This window comes from Pinus tabuliformis, chromosome 2_2, assembly GCF_031772625.1.
Source record: "Pinus tabuliformis cultivar Carrire ecotype Pingquan chromosome 2_2, CPIR1, whole genome shotgun sequence".
Taxonomy (NCBI): Eukaryota; Viridiplantae; Streptophyta; class Pinopsida; order Pinales; family Pinaceae; genus Pinus; species Pinus tabuliformis.
In genome coordinates this window covers 1,153,611,927-1,153,634,082 of record NC_142300.1, presented here as the reverse complement: position 1 = coordinate 1,153,634,082, position 22,156 = coordinate 1,153,611,927, and positions in this window count along the sequence as shown.

Sequence of the window (22,156 nt, the reverse complement as noted above, 5' to 3'; positions counted from 1 at the left end):
CTATAGAATGAAATGGGTGCTTCCAAATTGTGATCGTTAATCTGTGTGAGTACTGCTGCATAAGACAAATCGGATGCGATAGTATACAATGTGAAATGATTAGAAAAATTAGGAGTATTTAAGGCGGGGGCATTGATTATTGATTGTTTGATTAAATCAAACGCTTCCTTTTCTGCTGATCCCCATCTAAAGACAGAATTTTTCTTAATCATAGTTTGAAGTGGCAAAATGATTTGAGAAAAGTCTGGAACAAATCTTTTGACAAAATTGATTTGGCCTAAAAATGACTGCATGGATTTTTTATTATGAGGGAAAGGGATTTCAGAGATTTCTTTGATTCTGTCGGGATCAATATAAATTCCATCTTTAGAAACAATAAAGCCTAAGAGCTTTCATTGGTCAAGAGCGAAGAAGGATTTTTTAGGGTTAAGTGAAATACCGTACCTTTTGCAGCGTTGAAAGATTTGATTTAAATCATGCAAATGATTGGATTTCTCTTTAGAAAATACAGTAATATCGTCTAAGTAGACAACTACTGTTTTGTTAATCAACCCTTTAAAAGCTATATCCATCGCTCTTTGGAACGTGGCTCCTGCATTAATAAGTCCGAAAGGCATTTTCTGATATGCATATGTTCCCCATTTTGTTCTGAATGTGGTTTTGAGTTGGTCATCAGGATGGACCAAAACTTGGTTATATCCTGAAAAACCGTCTAAAAAGGACATTAACTCAGAGACTGCCATTGATTGGAGTATCTGCTCCATAGTGGGTAATGGGAAATTATCTTTTAGGCTCGCCTTATTCAAATTTCTGAAATCTATACAAATCCTGATGTCACCATTTTTCTTTCTGACTGGCACCATATTGGAGACCCAGTTTGAGTGCCGAACAGGAAAAATAATCTTAGCTTTCAAGAGTTTATTGAGTTCAGATTTTATTTGACTCTCAAGTTCGGATGTATTTTCCTCAACCTCTGCTAAATTGGTTTTCTATTCGGGAAGCATTGGAATGGTATGCTGGATGATGGATGTACCATATGTCTTTAAATCGTCATATTTCCAAGCAAAAACATGTTTATTTTTCCGTAACAGTCTAATGAATGCTTCCTTCTCTTCCACGGAAAGTCCTAATCCTAAATTAATGTTTTGAGGAGTTTGCTCAGTGCCAAGGTTTATCAATTCAAACCTTAAGGTAGAACTTTGGAGCTTTGTATTGGTCACAGGTTTAAACCTGTCTTTAATATCATAAAGATCCTCAAGCTTCACCATAGGCTTTGGGATTGAATTTTCCTCGTGTTTACCTCTCGTTTGAAGGTCATGCTCGTTTTCCTCAATGATTTGATCATCATAGGACTTTTCGGAAGTTAAAAACTGTAAATTGTTTTCATCATGGTTGAATACTCTCCAATTAGTGATATTGTCAGGAATTGATGGCCTAAAAAGTAATTCTACTGAAAATCTATCTGGGCTATAATCTTCGGAAGGTAGGAGCTTGGAAGCAACATTGGCTAGCAGGTCGGCTGCTGAATTTTGAGACCTGGGAATGGAAGAAATATTGAATGCCGAAAAGTGGGAGGTGAGTTCTTGTACCAGCGACTGATAATGTTTGAGATGGCTAGAAAGACAATGAATTGTATTCCTTACCTGTTTAATAATAATTTCAGAATCTCCAAACACTTTCAAATATTGGACCTTGAGGCCAATAGCTTTATATAGTCCTTGGACTAAGGCTTCGTACTCTGCTGTATTATTCGTGCATTCAAACTCTAACCTACAGGACAGCATTGTTTTTTCTCCCTGCGAGCTAATCAAAATACATCCTGCTCCTGAGCCCTCACTAGACTTGGACCTATCGAAATATAATGACAAAAATAAATAAGTGTTAACAATTTTATTTATAGTTTCCTCAGTATCATTAAAACATCTTGACCTATCTGTTTGTGAATAATTTTCGATCTGAGATGTAGAATTGTTTACTGAGAAAGGAGATGGTTGGGCAGCGAAGTTGCAAAAGAATGAATCTGATGAATAATTCCCCAAAATGTTGTTATTAAATGTTATTGGTTGGTTTTCTTGTTCAAATTCTGTAACTGTATGGGTCATGTGTTTTTCCCGATCGATTTTTATTTGATTTGGCTTACCCTTATAGGGAAGCCACATATGGGACCAATCGGTAGAAATATACCCATGTAGTTTTTCAGACCAATCCCTACTCAAGATCAAACCATAAAATTCAGGTATATCGGCGATCAAGATATCAATTCTTTGTACTACTCTAGGATCAGCTGATAGCCTGATAGTTACTGAGTTGATTTCTCCTAAAACCTGTACTTTAGTCCTGTCCAATTGCACAATATGAATAGCGGACTTTTGGGGTTCAATGTTCAGTTTGGAACAAACTGAAGCTGGCATTATATTAGAGGACACCCCTGAGTCAATCAAACATTTGTGCAGGTTTCTATTGTAGATCTCGTAGGTTAGAAGGAAAGGTGGAGTATGAGAATTTGACCTATCTCCTATCAGAACTGCATTAGTAGCTTCGACCATACCAGAAGGTGGTTGACCTGTATCATTTGCAGCTTTAGCACTGGGAAGGGGTGAAGTAGGAACAGCATTTAATTCTTTGAGAAGCAATTTTTGCTGATGTTTCAATTTACTAAGTTCAAACATGGTAATGTTTGCCTTAGTCCTTTTCATGTCATCAACAATATTGTAATCCATTGAATCGGACACTACCAATGTCTTAGATGTTGATGGGATAGTTGAGGTTGAAGGTTGGTTTTGTGGAACTGTTACAGGTGGCTTCTTCGGGGGTACCTTTTCCTTTGTTGTAGTAGCACCTGCACTCCTTTTCTTTGAAGTTATCTGAACATGTTCGGAGGTACCTTTACTCCTGGTAGTGACAGGAAATGCTTCTTCTTCATTTTCTGTATCAGAGTTAGGCAATATAAAATCCCACATTCCATGACATTCAACAACTTCCTCTTCTTCATCAGTTAGTGAAGCTGTTTCTTCTTCTCCTTCTTCAAGATCTGAATCTGCATTAGATATAACATTTGGTGGTTTTGATTCAGTTTTCTTGTAATTCCTAAAGGGTCTTTTGGTTGAGGTTTCAGCTACCTGTTTTTTGATTTCAACCATTTCATTTGACATAGTCTTGAGGACCTTTTGTAGACCCTCCATGTCATATGGATCTTTAGGGGTTTTCTTCTTTGAATCATATTTAAAAGAAGCTTTTTTGGTTTTTTTATCTTCAAGAGCAGCTTTCTTCTCTAGAGCATTAATACGTTTCTCCACAACAAGTGCTTCTTTCATGTTTTCAGCTAAAGTTGGTTTTCCAGCCCTGTCTACAAAAATAGCTATATTGGCAGGTAGGGCAGTTATATACCACTCACTTCAGATTTGCTCACTTGGTTTGGAGGCCGTTGGGATTTTATTCAAGAGTTTATTGAATCGTGCATTAAATTCTTTAATTGGTTCCCTATTCTCTATCCTAAGATTGGAGAGATCATTTATTAGTGTAGCCAAAGACCTATCATCACCATACTTAGTAAGAAACTGTTCTTGGCAAGTCGTCCAACTCGTAATGGAACCAGAAGGTAAGGAAAAATACCAGGATCCTGCTGATCCCTGCAAAGTATAAGGGAAAAGTCTAATGAAAACATCTTGCTCCATTACTCCCTTCAAATTAACTGCCAACATGAAGTTATTAATATGTTCCTCAGCTTGTGTTCCATCATCTGGATTAAGCTTGGGTAGCCATTTCTCAGGTGCATCAGGTAATGCATGCAATGGAGCAGGAATATTGGCTGCACCAGGTCTGGTCCATGGATCTGCCATTGTAACAGCAGTAGTGCATGATATTACTGTTGAACTTCCAGAAGTCTGGGAAGAAGCTGATATTAAGGATTGTGCAGGTTGGGATGTTGAAGTTGCTAATCCCTGATGAACAACAATGTGTGATGAGGGAGTGGATGGTTGACTTCGCACTGGGGAAGGTGAGATGGAGGATGTGGATGAAAGTTCTTCACTATCAGATCCTTCAGTGTCTTTCTTCGCCTTTTTCCTTTTGGGTAAAGGGAACTCAGTAGGTTCAACACCGAGCTTTCCACTCTGAAGTCTGGTGAGAGGGTGAGGTAAATTGAACTGCGAAGTCGCACTGCTTTGAGATACCTCAAATTTCTGTGGTGATATCGAGAAACTCTGAAGTTTGTGGATAAGAGACTGGACTTCAGGAGATTCAAGACTTAGTCGTTCTGGAGTATGATGGGTTTGAGCAGTAGTAGTTGATTCCTCTTCTTCTTGTTTGGATACTGGAGAACCAGCATGCAATTGGGAAGTACGAGGTGATGCGGAGGGAGAATTACTCTTAGAATGGTCTGTAGATTTGGGTTTGCTTGCCATTCACAGTTGATGCCCTCCTTCTAGCGCCAAAAATGTTGATGCCCCGAAAATCGTTGTATCAACATTGGGGGATAACCACCTGGTCTGGACCTTAATACAACTCCTTTTCCGTTTGGAATGGTGGCTCTGACTGGGGATAATGGGACCAGTTTCCCAGTAATGAATAAAAGGGGTGGATGAATGATTGATTGTCTAATCTAATGATAGGCGAATAACTTAATCTATCAGCAAAATAAAAGAACTACTACTAATCCCGGGAACTATTGTACTTTGAAATGTAGCGCTTGATGATCTATGTCTATTGACAGGCATATAGATGACTCTATCTAATAGACATGGACATTTATTCATTCAAGGATTACTTTGCTTAAATAGTTAAACAAAGTGATTAACACAATATTGCTACACTTATCATTGATACATATATGATCAAAAGAAAAGCATACTATAAACATCCAATAGTGGAAGGAATAAAGAATGCTGTTAAAACACATACATATATCCGATAATAGCAAAAGAGATCAAATGACAATTCATATAAAAAGAATGAATTCAAACATAGATAATAGTACCATATGAGCTGCTAGTCACTCCCAATATCAATCGCTATTTGAGATTCTTCTTCCAACTCAGAAATACTTTCAAACAAAGACAGTAGTGCACATTCGCATAAAAGCTTCCTTGTCAAAATCAGAATAATTGGTCTAGTTTTATAAAAGAATATGCCTGAAGTACAGTAGTGCAACTTCAGGCTTTAAGTCAGGTACAAAACTTACGACCCTTTCCAAATACAATGAAAGGGTCTATAAATACTTAATTAAGCTAACTATCTATGAAACTGAAATCCTACTTAATTGGTATCAAATGATCTTGAATATCTCCTTCACAGCAATCTGGCAGTCGGCGGCATGAATCATCATTTAGGCTATTTTCCTTTAAACCTAAGCTGACATATCGCAAGCATTGGCTCCACTTCGGGCGGTCTGTTGAGGCGAGAGTTGAGTTGGGCGGCATAGGTGGAATCCTGAATATCGAGAATGATATATCCAATTGCATCTGTAAGGCATTTGAGGGCAGCTCTCTGGCTGTGTGGTTTGACTAAGAAGAACAAATAGGCGTCCCATGTCAAACTGTTAATTCCTGCGATTAATCTCCCATTTTTCTCTAGTTCCGGATAACATGACTGCTCCAATTTTTTCGCCGCTGTCAATTTACCTGGAGTGCATTGGGAAATCATGTTAGACAAGTAGAGAGTATTATTAACCAATTCAACCAAATTACTTGTGGTTGATTTTCATCTTGAAATTGCTCTCTCTGCTTTCATTAACTGGGACTGCCATTCTGTAAATAATATTTCCTTATGCGATTCTAAAATCTTTGGTAAATTAGCCGCCTGTCCCTGATCGGTGTCTTTCCATTCAAGAAAATTAGTTAATGTTTCATCGGCTTGATCCAGGTTTGTTCTAGCTTTTTCCGATTTTTCACTTATTGATGCCGTCAAATCGCATAATGGTTCCACCTGAGCGATTTGTTGACATAAAAGCTTGATCTGTGTTATTAATGCCTTATTTATCTGTAATGCCTCTACTTTGAATTCGGCTATCTGTGGAAGATTCTTTGTTTTCTCTAGCTGGGCTGATAGTTGAGCAATCTACTCATCTTTTGACTTCAACATTTGTTCATTCGCTGCTTTCAATTGTGCCAACGCCTCAGACAACTCTTTCTGCTTTTGGACTGCACTGTGATCAATCCTCTGTTTCTCTTCCTGCAATTGTTTAGTTAATTGATTATTTATTTGTTGTTGTGTTAACAATTTCCGTTCTGCCTATTCTGCCTTCTGTTGTGCTTCTGATAGTTGCACTTGCAATAAAAAGATCTCCTGGTCTTTTGTTTTTAATAAAAGACTCACCTCTGATGCCTTGTCTATTGTTGCTACTGAATAGGCTCCAGCATATTGTGATAGTTTTGTTAGGTCGTCAGAGGGGTCAAATTCCTCCTTCCAAACCACATTGCCTATCACCGTTTGTTCTGGGAATAGGGAAGGTTGATTAGTCCTTCTCCTCTTCCTCTGTCGTTTTACCACAGCTTTGTGTCTTGGGCTATAGAAGACATCTAAGGGAGGAATTTCTTCTATTTGCAAAATAATCTGATCGGAGGGATCCTTTGGGATTATCTCTACTTCTTTCGAACTGGGTAGGCTGCTGGTTCCACTTGGAACCTGTTTTGAAGTGGTCTCCTATGTATCTGCTGCTTTTGATGTCTTCGCATCTTTAGAGCATTCAAGATTACTGATAATTGAATCGAATTGCTGCCATTCCTGGAGCAATTTCGGGTCAATTTGAGTATCTACATTCACCTCTATGCTGCTCTATTCCTGCTCTTTCGTCTGGGTTTCCTCTTGTCTTTTCATATGCACTTCCTCTTGTTCTTTTGATGTAACAGGAGGTTCCTTAGTATGTCGTTGTTCAGGCTCGCTTGATTCTGTTGTTGGGGTTGTCGCTAACAGATCTAGAGGTAGAGTTTGCAACCTTTGTTCTCTAAGTCTGTTGAATTCAACTAACCCTTCATCTTTGTATTCCATTATGGCCAGCGATTTAACTTGGGACATCGACTCAGCTGAGGAGAACAGGTCATCAAACTTATCTTCTTTATGATCAAACTTTGTCAATTTGGCCTGTTCAAGTGCATTATAGGCGACTTTGTTGGGATCAAATCGCCTATTAGGGAGAGTTTCTAGAGTTAATGACTTCATCTTTGTAGATTCTTTCTCTGCATGTTTGAAATCATGCAACATGTAGACACCACATCTCAGAGGAAAAGAGGGCCAGACCTGCTTCTTATTTTTCTTTAGAGTTTGTGTAACTCCTTCGGAGATAATCTGATAGGCTATCTCCCTCGCAAGCAGTTTATTAGGTATGTACAAAGGAAGGACATGAGGTTCGGCTTGGCTGCCGAAAATTCTTATATAAGTAAATTTTTCCTCTCCGAACCATCTTCCTATTGATGTCAAATCAATCCCTGCTTGGTAGGAAATCTTGGGAGCAGGTTTATCAAAAATAGAGTAATGAATGGGTAACATAAAGCCATTGCAGACTTGGTATAAATGGTGCTTATAGGAGGTTTTCCACAATTTTTGATGGTATATGTGAATAGGCATGGGGTCTTGTGAAGTCCACCTCCAGCCGAGCACGGGAAATTCAGAATTAAAACACAGGGTGTCTAGTATATAAGCACTGTAGTAGAATGGGGGAATAAGCATTTCAGTGACGTGGGTTTTGGTTCCAAAATCAAGAACTGTTGTTGCTAGCTTATCTGACAGTATAGTTTCCCAATCCATTATTTCACTATTACACGCCGCTTCCATCAAGGGAACCATTTCTATAGTGAAATTAGCGGAATCGTGCAACCCCCACAATCTACACATCATTATCCCAGCATAACAATAAGGAGAACATAGAGAATCAACAAAGTACTTACCGGAAGATTCATGCTTGTGTTTTGCTGGATTTTGCCTCCAATCCCGAATGGGTTCGGATTCAGTTTCTTTCTCATTTCGAAATTTCTCCAAAAACGCCTTGTTGTACTTCTTCTCTGGCACAGGCAAATGATACATTTGCCTCAAATCATTAGCCTAAAATGAACCGAAGATTCTCCCATCTATGGTGCAGAAGGTTCTGTCTGTGATTGGGATTTCCTCAATTGCCCACCTCAGTACATCTGTATATGGGAGAATTTGTTCTCGAGCTGCTATTCGATGAAGGAAAGAGTCAGCTAAGTCCTTTAAAGTAGCATCAGATTTTCGATTGGTATCTGCTGTGGCTTGTACTGCTGTCACCTCTGGTTCTTCGGCCTCAATCAAATTATAGGTACTTTGCCAAGTAGTTCTGTCGAGTCCTGAACATGTAGTATCAGATATCAACCCTTTCTTTTTAGTTCCTGGATCAGCGACGAGTTGTCCTGTGGCTGGCGAAGCAGAAGCGATTGCAGTTTTCTTAGACTTTTTTCCCATTCTGCTTGAATCTATTACTTCGGAAGAGTTCTGCACAGGAGTGAAAATGAACGTAATACAGAGAATTGGTAGCAAAAACCAAATACGAGCGAGATATATTGATCAATGCACGATGAAGGATTAACTTAAAGTGGCCACAGATACAATCTGTGAAAAGATTTTTAAGCTTACTATGTCATTAAATGGCCGTTAAAACCTGCCAATCCTTTAAATGCCCATCATATCGTTTTATTGGCCGAATGATTTGTTTAAGCATGCCTTGGATGTTTTGGTGGTTGAGCGCAGGTGAATCACTGTTTGGAAGATAAGGCCTTTAATACGAATTAATCGTAATATCCCCGCTTTAACAATTCTTTGAAGTTCGCGCTTTTGGCTTTATCGCAATCGGGCGTCGGGGAAAACTTAAATCATTATATTGGTTCCTTTTGGAATCCCCGATTGCCGATAGCGATATCGCATTGCATCGGGAGTATTAACTGAGCACTTTGAAAAGCATGCATGGTATATCCCCGATCGCCGATAGCGATATCGCATCGCATCGGAGCGAAAGGGACTTTATCGCATCGCATCGGAGCGAAAGGGACTTTTGTTATGGTAACTTATTATTGCCGATATCCGATAACCTATTGCATGTTGTTGCGTCGGAGAAAACCGATGGGTCTTTAAATTATGCCTCCTTTGTCATTGCGACATGCGATCTTGCGATCGCTTTATCGCAATGATAAAAGATTAATCATTTATATTATAAGACCAAATAATTGATTTATCAAAAAGGTTTTATAATGTTTTCATTTTGTTTTCGGACCCATTTGAATAATACAAAGTTGATACCAATTAAAATAAAAAGGGACCCATTTCATATTATAGTTTTGTGAATAAAAATGATATGAAATGGGGGGTTGTTGTAGAGCACAACACAGTGGTACATCATGTAGATCAAAATATTGCTCCATCTGAAGTATCCAATTTACCGGATCCTTGCCATCAAACTTCCTCATCTTGTTTTTTCTTGATTTTAGGAGCTCAATCTTGAAACGACTGTAACTCTGTACTTTTGGATCTTTAAGTTCTGAAATTGCAACCTATAGTAGCCCTCTATGTCGTCTTTCCAATGCCACTAGTCTGATCCAAATTGGATTCTCCAAGAAAGAGTTATGCACAATATCCCAAGATGACCTGATTATAGACCTTTCCAGAAGAGCGAACTTGTATGAAGTGCCACGTGTCACTGTTTCGAACTTTGGCACTAAAAAATATATACAAGAAAATAAAGTCTGTCCACTTTCTGTACCTTCTTACAAAATTTCAATCCAATGCTCAGAGAGAAAGTTATGATGATTTTCCCCAGCTCACCTGTTTGGAATTTAATTCAGGAGTCTTCAAAAAGACTAACTTCCTCAGATCATATCTCCGCAAATATATTGTGAAAAGCTCTGAAATTCGGACCTGAGATTAAGCGCGATTTCTTATCACATGGATTTTTTTTTTAGCTTTTGAAATGTCGCAGAAAAAAAGTTATAGCGAAAATACCACAATGACATGTTTGGAGCAGTGAAACCCTAGAATCCAAAGCTCTGATACCAAATGTTATGAAACCAGCTCACAAAAAGATAGAAAAGAGAGATCCACGCCTTAGAATTCAGCCTCTTCGAGGGGGAAACCTCCTTTACATTACATAAATGAGCAATTCTTGGATGATACAAATGAAAAGACCTCCTTTCTATATATAGGAGTCTAAGGGGTCATAACATAATCAGAGCCGACATAACAATAATAATGTAAGGGCCCAATAATACCAATAGTGGGCTTCTATGGGGCACAATAGTAACAATATGGGCACTACATGGGTACATCAATATAATAAGTGGGTTGTACTAATAACAATAAGGGGTTACACTAGTAGTATAGGGGCCTAACAGAATTGAAGGACTATTATAGGTCGAAGGGATTAAGAGACTGTGACTCTATTACAGGAACAAAATTGTTGCAGATCAAGGATTGAATTGCAGGAAAAAAAATTATTTGGTTAGCTCGATGGATGGAGGGGTAAAAGACTGTGTCAAAGGTCATGGTTGTATCATTTTTATTTGAGTGTACTGAAGGAAGAGTTCTTGATTAGGTTTTCCCCTCCTTAGGGGTTTTTCCCTGGCTGAGCGCCTACATTTGTGTTCTATGTTGTGATCTTTATTGTTTGGTATTTGTCTTGATGATAAGAAACCTAATATACTAAAGAAGAGCTAAAACAACATCACAATAACTTGTCATTGAAAGATAAATCACTTAAAAGGAGACCTAAACTAACTATCCCAGATTTATCGACAATGTTGAGGCCTATATAGGAAGCTCTTTATAGGCATAAGAAAAAGTGTTGTCATTGATAAGACTTGCTAAAGGGGGGTTGAACTAGAAGTAGATTTATGATTATGGAAATATGGTAAAATAAGGGCCCTTGACAAGTATGTGTAGAAGATGCCTTGTATATGTCGTTGAAGTTAAAATTGTATTGGCTGAGATATGTTGCGAGGATCTTGCCAGAACATATTAGTATATAGCAAAAAATTTTGTAAGCATTTGGGATATGATTTGATTCAAGAAATTTACTCCAAATCGAGAGGGATCTTAGGAGAAAGGCTCTCTCATATAAAGCAAGAAAATTCATAATACTTGTGCTAAAATATGAGCCCTTTTCGGAAGAGCTGGTACACATAGGGTTTGAAAACCATAGAAAATACTTGAAGGTTATGATTTAAAAATCCCTAGGGTTTGTGGATAAAACCATAGAGCTAGACCTAGAGTATTAAAAATCGATGAATTCACTAAATGAAGAAAACCTAGATCATACAATTCATTCAAGGAATAAAAGGAAAGTAACATGCATTAAGTATCTGATGATGAGGATGAGGATAAGCATCTACAAATTGATGAGCTTACAGATGAATTTCAATGATTTCTGCAAGAAACAAAGGATCAAGAGGGATTTAAAAATTCCCTACAATCCTCAAATCAAAAGATAAGTGCCTCACATCTTTCTTCTTTGATTATTATTACTTATTGGTAAAACCTCTTGTCTTTGTACCTTTTGCTTGGTTATAAGTGTTTCTTCCATGGCCTCCTAATGAAATTTACAGGTACATCATGAAGGTTTCCAAGGAAATGATTCTGGCAGCAGATGGAAGCATCAGGAAGAACAAAGAAAAGTCTGTGGGAAGAGGATTCTCCCGAGATCAAGCATAAATCTAGTAAGAGTGATTTTTGTTTGAGAGGGGGAAATTTTGTAGACATCTAGAACCATACTAGATGACCACAAGAGCTTCTAGTTCAAAGGCAACAAGCCAACAAGTTTGAAAGGATGCCATGATGGAGGAATATTATTCCATCATGAAGAATGATGTGTGGAAAGTTGTATCGAGACCTGAAGGGAAGCTAATGTTGACTTCCAAATAGATCTACAAGATCAAGCATGCAGTAGGCAACAACATAGAGAAGTATAAAGAAAGATGCATGGAAAGGGGGTTCTCCTAAAAAGATGGAGAGGACTATGAAGAGACATTTTCTCTAGTTACAAGGTACACTTCTATTAGAACTATTATTTCAATTATGGGTTGGAAATTACATTAGATAGATGTGAAGACTACTTTCTTCAACAAAGTAATAAATGAAGAATAGGTGTACATAGAGATACCTTGGGTATTTAAGGTACATAAGAGGGAATCTCATGTTTGCAGACTAAAGAAGGCTTTGTACAGATTCAAGCGAGCACCTCGAGAATGGTATTCTTGGATTGATGGATATTTGATGAGTATTAGTTTCACCAAGTGTAATGTTGATCCTAACCTTCACTACAAGGTTTATATTATTATTACATGACTTATTTATGGCGGGAATAGAAGGACTCATGTGATAAAGGGAGTAACAATGGAAGGAAGATTTTCTTTCGTAATAGAGGAAGTAGTTAGGATTACCTCAGGAAGCCTTACTTCATAGGGAGTTGACCTATGAGTTCGAGATGAAGGATCTAGATTTGATGCATTACTTTCTTGGTCAACAAAAGTAAACTATTGAGATCCTTTAGAAATTTTGGGATGATGGAAACTCCCATGGTGACCAATCTGAAGAATTTGAGAGGTTTTGATTTAGATTTGGTAGATCCCACGATGTAAAAACAATTGATAAAAGTGGAAGGACCAGTCATCCAAGAGGATGTCACAGGTTTGAGATCATCAATACTAGATGCTCAAATACTGGAGGTCTCTAAGAGAATTATGCCTTCTATGTGTGGACCATGCTAGATAGCAGATATGCTTCAGTGACTAGGAAGCAACAATGATAGAGGGAGCATATATAATAGCCACAGCAGGTTGTTTCAGTGTTAAAGGGAGCACCCAATCAGGGTGACCAGAAAAGTAGTTGTGGTGATGGATCTAGTGAAGGAAGTCGGTCAATTTATGGTTGAGCCGAGGAATGCAACACAACATGTGTTGAGGTACCAACATGGTACAATTGGATATGGATTGAGATATGGCTCAAAATGATGAAGTACAATAATTGCAAGGATATATAGATTCAAATTGAGTAAAGAATTTAAAATTAAAGAAGAGCACATCAAGATGTTGCTTCAGCTTGGGTTCTGCTATGATATCCTCGATGACTAGGAAGCATACATCTGTCACACTTAGCACTGCAGAGGTTGAGTATATTGCAAGTAGTTTGGCGATTTATGAAGTAGTGTGGCTTTGGAAGTTGCTCGTAGGATTTTTTGATCAAGTGTTGCAAACGACCATGATGGCATGTCAAAGGACATTGAGATCAAGTACCACTACATCTGATACATGGTACAAAAGGGAGCAATGATGCTCCAATACATTTCTACAGATGAGCAGGTTGTTGAGATTCTCATCAAGCCTTTTTCCTAAATGAATTTTGTCTACTTGAGGGACAACTTTGGAATGGTTGAGAATGCTCCCCTTGATTAGAGGGAGTGTTGATGTTGTGGCATCAAGGATAGACATTCTCCCTAAGTCAAGGGTATTGACCAAGTTCCATGTAATGTGGTTAGGGAGATTAGCGTATAGAGCATTAGGGCTCGGGTGCTCCCTAGATCAGAAGGTTTTGACCATATTTCCAAGGGTTACTTCGATTTTGGGTAGAGTGAGTGCCCCATAACATCGGGTAAGTGTTTTACCATTCAAGTATCATATGACAACATGAGGAAATGGTAAATTGGTGTAGGATTTCACCATTGGTCAGGGATACTGACTTAGTTCCAAGTGGTGACTTGGATAGTTGGTGACCTAGAACTAGTCTTGTGTTTACTCCAATCAGGGGGTACCTAACAATATCGTGAAAGGTTATTTGGCTAGTGGGTGACTAGATCCTTTGAAAAGGGTATTTGGCTAGTGGGTAAATAGATCCTTCGCATGATGCTGATGCAGGATGCTTTCCACATAGTTCTATAATTATAGAACATGAAGTGGATGGATACATTAACATATCAGGCTCATTCAATCTTTTCTTGGGATGGAGAATTTTTTCAGCAAAGTGGAAATTTGAGGAAGTCAAGGTGAGTGCCTCCCTAGCTAAGAGGGAGTGTTGTTTTTTGGGTAGTTGCAGGAGGTATTCCCCAGCTACAAGTCAGCTCAATCAAAAGAGGGAAAATTAAAATTTGAATTTGAATTAAATCTGCTCAACTCAGCCCCAAAGTATAGGTCATCCCAACACAAGGAAACGTGTCCCTTAGGCACCTCATGACCACTATAAATACAAGCTTGGCCTCCATCATTTGGACACACATTTTTCAGATCAAATAACATCTTCTATTATTTTTTTCACAGATGAAAGTTAACGAGGAAGATTTCTTGAGCTTTGACCTATGTTAACCAACATTGACTAAGTCAGTTCTGTTATTGTTTGACCAAATTTTGCCTTGTTTCTGGGTAGTTTGACTAAGGTTCTAGGTAGTTGCAAGAGGCTGAATTTTAGCTTGTTTAATTGAGGTTGACTAAAGTTTTTGGGTAGTTATAAGAGGTGGAGTTTCAACTTGCTTGACCAAGTTTGACCTATGCTAGATTGTTGGTCTAGGTTGAGAAATTTTGACTTGAAATATCAGATTGTACTTTGTTGAACTAAACAATTTATCCTAGAAAATATTGTTGGGTTTTCTCCTGAATTTGGGTTTCCTAGGGCATAATTTTTGTGTCTCTTTTGTGCTTGGTTGTCTCTTTATGATCCTACTATCATTATTGTATTACTATCGATTTTTTCTATGTATAACCGCTTAATCATATATGTGACATAATATGACTTGATTAAGAAATCATTGGAAAGTAATTATCAAATTAGAAGATCATATTTCTCTTTGAAAAAACAACAAATAATAGTCCTTTAACCCAATAAGTAATGTTAAAATACTAGCACAATGTGTGAACTGTGGATCCAATTACCAACCATAACATGAATAATCCGTGAGCGTGTCATTATTTGTTTCAAAGTGACATTCATTCTATTGTATAAATTGAGTAAGTATTGTGCCATGGAATATTTGGATGCAAGAGCTTTGATATGAAAGGTTGACACAAGCCTCAGAAAATCAACACAAGCATTGAACAAAGTTTACACTTGAGCCATAATGTTGTTTGCAATGATTTAATCCATCTAAAAACTTCTTTGGCGTTGTCATGTCATCCTTAACTAAGGATCCATGCAACATGTGAAAATCCTAAGACAACTAAGACAAAACCTTCAAAGGAATTCCCTAGATTAAGGGATTTTTTAGGCTTAATTGGATTTGTCTTGTGCAATGTCTCTTGAGAAATAGTGTTATTTGCATTTACTTATTTTTTCTTAATTTTTCAAATATGATAAACATAACACCTACATATTTCTTTTATAAATTGTATCTTGAATTACACATATCTACTAGCACATGGTGTGGATTTGTAGATTTTATCCACCTCAACTTCTAAGGACTAGAATATCATAAAGGTGCAAATGATCTTCTCCTTTGAACATGCCTTTTGTACAATTACAACTGTTAAACACTTTATAGAAAGAACTAACCATCAATTAAAATGAACATTTATTTTTTCTAGAATTCACCACCCATTAGTAGCTAAAGAAGCTTTTCCACCCAACTACATGCAATTTTCTAGATACTACCCCTAAACTAAGGCTAAGAGTCCGTAAGGGTGAAATTATTTTCATTGCTCAAAACTATCTCACACAACCCAACCCACGGTACTTAGAAAAAGAAATTCCCACTACCTGCCTCAATTTCTCCCATTATAATTACTCTAAGCACCACAATCCACCAACAAGCCACACTCTTCCCTCTATACCTCACAAAACACTAAGAAAAGATTCTTGCTTGTTGCATTTGAATCCCTCATAAAATACCCTTTCCCTCAACTATTTTAATGCAAGGAAAGGAATCTCTTCTATTAATTTCTTTATATTTCTTAAAGAAGTAAAATTATTATAGTTTGAACACCTTTGAAATAAAAGTTACCAATTTTGTTTAACATCTTCACTTATTTACAATTATTTACACATTTTTACTAGCACTCGAGAATTGTTAGTTTTTTATTAAATATTAACATGTTAATTCATAAATAACAAAATGCTTGAGATATATGGATGTAAAAAGATAAGAATTCAAAATTCAAAAAATCAGCTCAAATAATTTACATAATAATATATAATTTTTTACATAATAATAATAAACAACTATATATTTTATGTATAAATTGATATCATGAGTTTTAACAAAAATATGCATATATGTATTTGAATAGCTCATTCTTATAATTGATTATTAATTAATTTTTAAAAATTACCAATGATTTTATCTATTACCCTCCCTTTTGACTTTTTATATACTCATAACCCTCTCGCAGGGACCATGTTAAAAATAATGAAAATATAGAAAACGAGGAAATAGAAATTAGTGACATGATTTTTCCCAATTTATATACTCATAACCGTGTAGCATGAAAGACATGTTAAAATGTATTAGATGAATTTGGAATTTTATTATTTTTTTAACAAGTATATTTTAACAATTGAGAAGTTGATGCTGAAGAAGATTTCTAAAAAAAAAATGTGTTTTATTGAATAAGATTTCTGGTAAAAAAAATGTGTTTAAGGTAAATACTTCATTCGTCACCCACAATAAACGTGATAATTAAATTAAATAAGTTTTATATATTAATATTATGAATAAATATTATTGATTATTTAATATTATGGGTTTATAAATTATTAATGATAAATTTATTAATGATTGAATTAAAATTGATTTAATATAGTATTTTTTTACTGATTATTTATATATATATTAATAGATGAAATAGTTTGTTGGCTAGAATAAATAGTTTTTAGTAAGATTTTTTATTTTTTATTGTTTAAAATGTACTTTTGAATGTTTAAATGGACTTTGAAAACCCTTTAGGCACTTGATCTTTACAGATTAAATAATTTAAAATTATGACTTAAAAATTTCTATTAAATTTTGAATAAAATTGACTAGAAAAAATATTTAAAAAAATATATCATTTTACACATAATCAGATAAGTGTAAAATTTAATATGGAATCATTTAATTATGTTGATAGCCATGTCTATTTTGGAATAGGACTTTTAATTTAATTTTAATGTAAATATCAATAATTATTAGGTGAATGGTAGGGATTTAACCTCCATGGAATATTATAAAGTATTTTTAGTAGTAGTTATAGATCAAAGTTCAATTAGGATGAGTGGTTGGGCAAAATGATTGTTATTTTCCCGCCCATTTTGAGATCCATGCTAGTGCCATGATGAGCGATAATGCCCTGATAAATATTTTTGTAGCTAGATAAGTGTAAAATTTAATATGGAATCATTTAATTATGTCGATAGCCATGTCTATTTTGGAATATGACTTTTAATTTAATTTTAATGTAAATTGATAACAATCGTTAAATCATACACAATTACAGAAACATAATCATATTATGCACAACTAGTGCATGTGTAAACACACTCACACACGATTACATTCAAATTACTCTTTTAAGTAGAGTTTCTGAGATCCAACTTATTCCTAAATTAGATAGAGAGGTTGAGAGAATTTCTCAACCATCACAAACCAACTTCTTAAATATGGAATGTAAGCATTAACTCCAACATCCCCCCTTAATGATTACATTACATGAAAATAACAAAATAATCAAGCTTATCAGTAGATGCTCCATCAAGTTGCCTCATAACCCCCGGAAAGGTGTAGTTGGCAAGTTGGATTCCCGAGTTCCCTCAACTCCCGAATCAAGGACCTCCCGAAGTCAATTACTGGACAACATCCCAATCTGTAGCATAACCTCATTAGGAAACCACTTCCATGTCTACCACTAATGAGGGATCCTTCCCTAGATCCACAACTGCCATACTATCTAGACAACCATCCATATTGAGCCTTACTGCTACTTGATCTTTAAGTACTGGCATCAGACACATAGTTGAACTGCTGGTTATTTTTAAAAGAGTTTAATAGGTTCACTCTCTTCATCATTAGAATTCCATTGGTATTCATCTGTGGTTATATTTGCTAATTCTTTCCCTTTTAACACATCACTAGCACGACTTCTGCGATTCCACGCTGTATGCCCAATTTTCTTGCAATAGTAGCATTCAGTGTCACCTTTGTTTGCATTTTTCTTTCTCATCCTTGACTTTGTCCACAAGGCATTTTCTACATGAGAGTTCTCTTCGACATCCTCTGGTTTCAGTCGCTTTTCCTCCCCCAGAAGTGCTGCAATTGTCTCTTGCAATGTTTGTGTAGATATTTGACTCAAAGTGAAAACAACATTACTATAACTTGAAGGAAGACTATTTAATAATACAACTTTAGCATCTTCATCCTCCACCTTAGTCCCAGCTTCACTTAATTGTATTAAAAGAGACATTAAATTATTTATATGACTGGACATAGATGTCTCCTCATTCATTTTCAGACTAAATAATTGCAGCTTTAGGGAAAATTTTGCATTTGTAGATTTTACACCAAACAATTGAGCCAAATGTTCCCATATTTCCTTTGATGTTTTAGTAAGATCTACATGATGTAATTGCGAATCAGAAAGAGCAAGTCCAATAATAAACTTAGCTTTGTCATCTCTATTTTTCCATTCAAATAACTCTTTGGCATCTGTAGGTGCTGCTTCTGAACCATTCACTATTCCCCACAAGTTTTTATTCATTAATTGCAGTTGTATTTTTACTTTCCACGAGGGAAAATTCAAACCACTGAATTTGTCTAACACCATAAACTCCATGATAAAAGATAATACCTTTTCTAAAATGGAGAGAAAAATCCTGTTGAGGAAAAAAAATTATTTTACAGGCTTGAAAAAACCGTGCGTTCCTCACCTCTTTCGATCGGATTCAATTATAACAATCGTTTGGAATCGGCTGTCAATTATTTTCTTGGTCTGTGTCTGATCGGGTGCCCCAAAACAGCACAAGATCATTCGTCTGTGAGACGGCCCAACGTTGAGGATCCCAGCATCCTCATATTCATCAGCTGAAGAACACGACTTTCTCCGCTCGTGGACGTGTGGATTTGGAGGCTTGGCGGGCAGAAAGTGTGGTAGACCCGAGTTAATGTTCTCCGAGGAATTTGATAAGAATTCTACGCGGCCGCCTTCTACAAACTGTTCGAGATCAGACACGTTTTCTATTTCATAAGGAAGACCAGGTTCAGGTCCATACTAGCTTTGATACCATGATAACAATCATTAAATCATACACAATTATAGAAACATAATCATATTATGCACAACTGGTGCATGTGTAAACACACTCACACACGATTACATTTAGATTACTCTTTTAAGTAGAGTTTCTGAGATCCAACTTATTCCTAAATTAGATAGAGAGGTTGAGAGAATTTCTCAACCATCACAAACCAACTTCTTAAATATGGAATGTAAGCATTAACTCCAACATAAATATCAATAATTATTAGGTGAATAGTAGGGATTTAACCTCCATGGAATATTATAAAGTACTTTTAGTAGTAGTTATAGATCAAGGTTAAATTGGGATGAGTGGTTGGGCAAAATGATTGTTATCTTCCTGCCCATTTTGAAGTCCATGTTAGTGCCATGATGAGCGATAATGCATTGATAAATATTTTTGTAATGGATTTGTGCCTATGAACATTGTTGTTATTGGATTAGACTCTCCAGTGAGTATTCTTGTGGGATGGTACCAACGACCTCACTCTAGCCCTTGGGCCTAACTGGTTTGATTCGTCAAAAAAATAAGAAGAAGGAATCATCACAGGTTCAACTAATAAACATTGATAGGGATCAATCTAGGATAAGCATAAAAAAACTTATTTCATGATACATCTCACATTGCCAAGATTTAAAAAAATCATTAAAATTAATTAAATTATAACATTTATTATTATTATTATTATTATTAGAATAAAAGAATTAAATATGAATTAAAGATATATACATTTAAAATATATATTTATATATAACAAGATTTTTAATCATAAAGATTTACGCCATATCTTTTCTATCATTTATGTCTTTTCTACTTGTTTAATCAAATTGATTAATTAAAAAAAAATCATATGAACAAGTGTCATATGAAATGAGTTATGGTCTTTTGGGCATATGGTATTGATAAGCCATGGTATTGGCCCATGAAATTGTAACAAAACTTTTTTAGAAGTTAAAAATATACATGGTTAAGTGGGTTGAATCTCCATAATTAAACTTTGTTATATGCCATTTATTATTAATAATAATAAAATTATAATCTAGTTAATATATATATATATATATATATATATATTTTTTTTTTCTTGGCAATTTGAGATGTATCATAAAGTAATTATTTTGATGTTTATAATAAGTTAATGTTTATATAGTTGTTTTAGCTATTATACAATTCTTTTTAAAATGAAAAATGCCTCTTTACATAGATTATGCATTTATTATTAATTGTGAAAATATTTAATTTCAAATTATGAAAACAAGATAAATTTTAAAAAATAAATTATAAAATTTTATGTAAATTAATTAAATATTAATAAAAATTTAACAGAACTTTGTTAATAAATGTAAAATTCATCAATTAAATAATCCATAAATCAACAACTAAATCATAATAAATTTTCAACTAATAAAAAATAATCCATAACTCATAACTCACCCACTAAAATAACTTCATCTTCAAAACTTATTTTGTATTGGCTGAACATATTCGATATATCTCCTACGAATACACTTAGCACTAGCACTCACAGATATATATCTCCTACAAATACACTTAGCAATGGTAGATACACATCAAATCATTATGATATTGTCTGGAAAGAACCCATCTCGATGTATGATCAAGACACCAACCCAAAAAATTGAATAAAACAACACACCTTTCCTAATTTCTCTAAAACTTATGATAATTTGAAAAGAATAGTCCTTGAATTCTATAAAAACATATAAAAAAGAGACCTTCCAACCCAAGAAATTGACTAAAACAACACACCTTTCCTAATTTCTCTAAAGCTTATGATAATTTGAAAAGAATAGTCCTTGAATTCTATAAAACATATAAAAATATGTAAAAATATTTTTTCCATATATATAAAAGTATGGTTAAAATGATGAGTAAAAACAAAAATGTCAGCGAATAAAAAGTATTATTTTGAAAAATACATCAAAATTCTGGAATCGTGTGTAAGAAATTTAAAATTTATAAAATTATAGCCAAATGAAAAATCCATTTATTTAAAGAGAAGAAAGTGCCAAATTTTTAAGAGTACTTACAATATATCAATTTATTATATTCATGTTTTAAAAAGTGAAATCTAAATTTCTTTTAGTGTTAATTTTCTATTTGCATGATAGATTTTAATTATCTATTTTTAGATCACCCTCTCATGAATGCAATATTGCTACTTACATGAGCTCTCCCACCTATACCTTACAATAAGATTTGTTTTTCTAAATCTTCTATCATAGACATTATGATATAGCCTTACATCACTTAGGAGTTCTTTCATATGACTCAAGCATAATATATAAGCTTATTCCTACTACATTTCTTATGATACATGCACTTGTAAACAATACATCATGCTTTCATGCACAAGGTCATGATACCTTTATTTAGTTTGTTTCACTTTAGTTGTTGTGCTATGTTCTCATGTATGTGTTTGATATTTAGACATGGTTTGTAATTTCTAAGTACAATAAAATTTTATTATTTTCAAGAATTGTTGGAGGCAGAGTCAATATATTCTAGTACAAGTTCACACTCATCACCTAGTCATGGTGTTAAAGAAGGAAGACATTTGGCACATGCATCTTGATTTTAGGGTCATCCATAAGTTGACAATCAAGGAAAATTTTCTCATTCTAATAATTGATGAAATCCTAGATGGACTTCATGGAGCAAATTTTTCCACTAAGCTTGATTTGCATTCATAATACCACTAATTAGGATCACAAAGGCAAACATTCCAAAGATAGCTTTTAGAACACATAAAGGTTAATATGAGTTTCTAATGGTTCCTTTTGAACTTTATAATGCTCCGTCCACCTTCTAGAGTCTTATGGATAATATTTTCAAACTATTCCTACCCAATTTTTTGTTGGTCTTCTTTGATGATATCTTGATCTATAGTAAAGCATGGGAATCACATGAAGGATGTTGATACTTGTCCTTTCAACTTTCAACAGCCAATAAA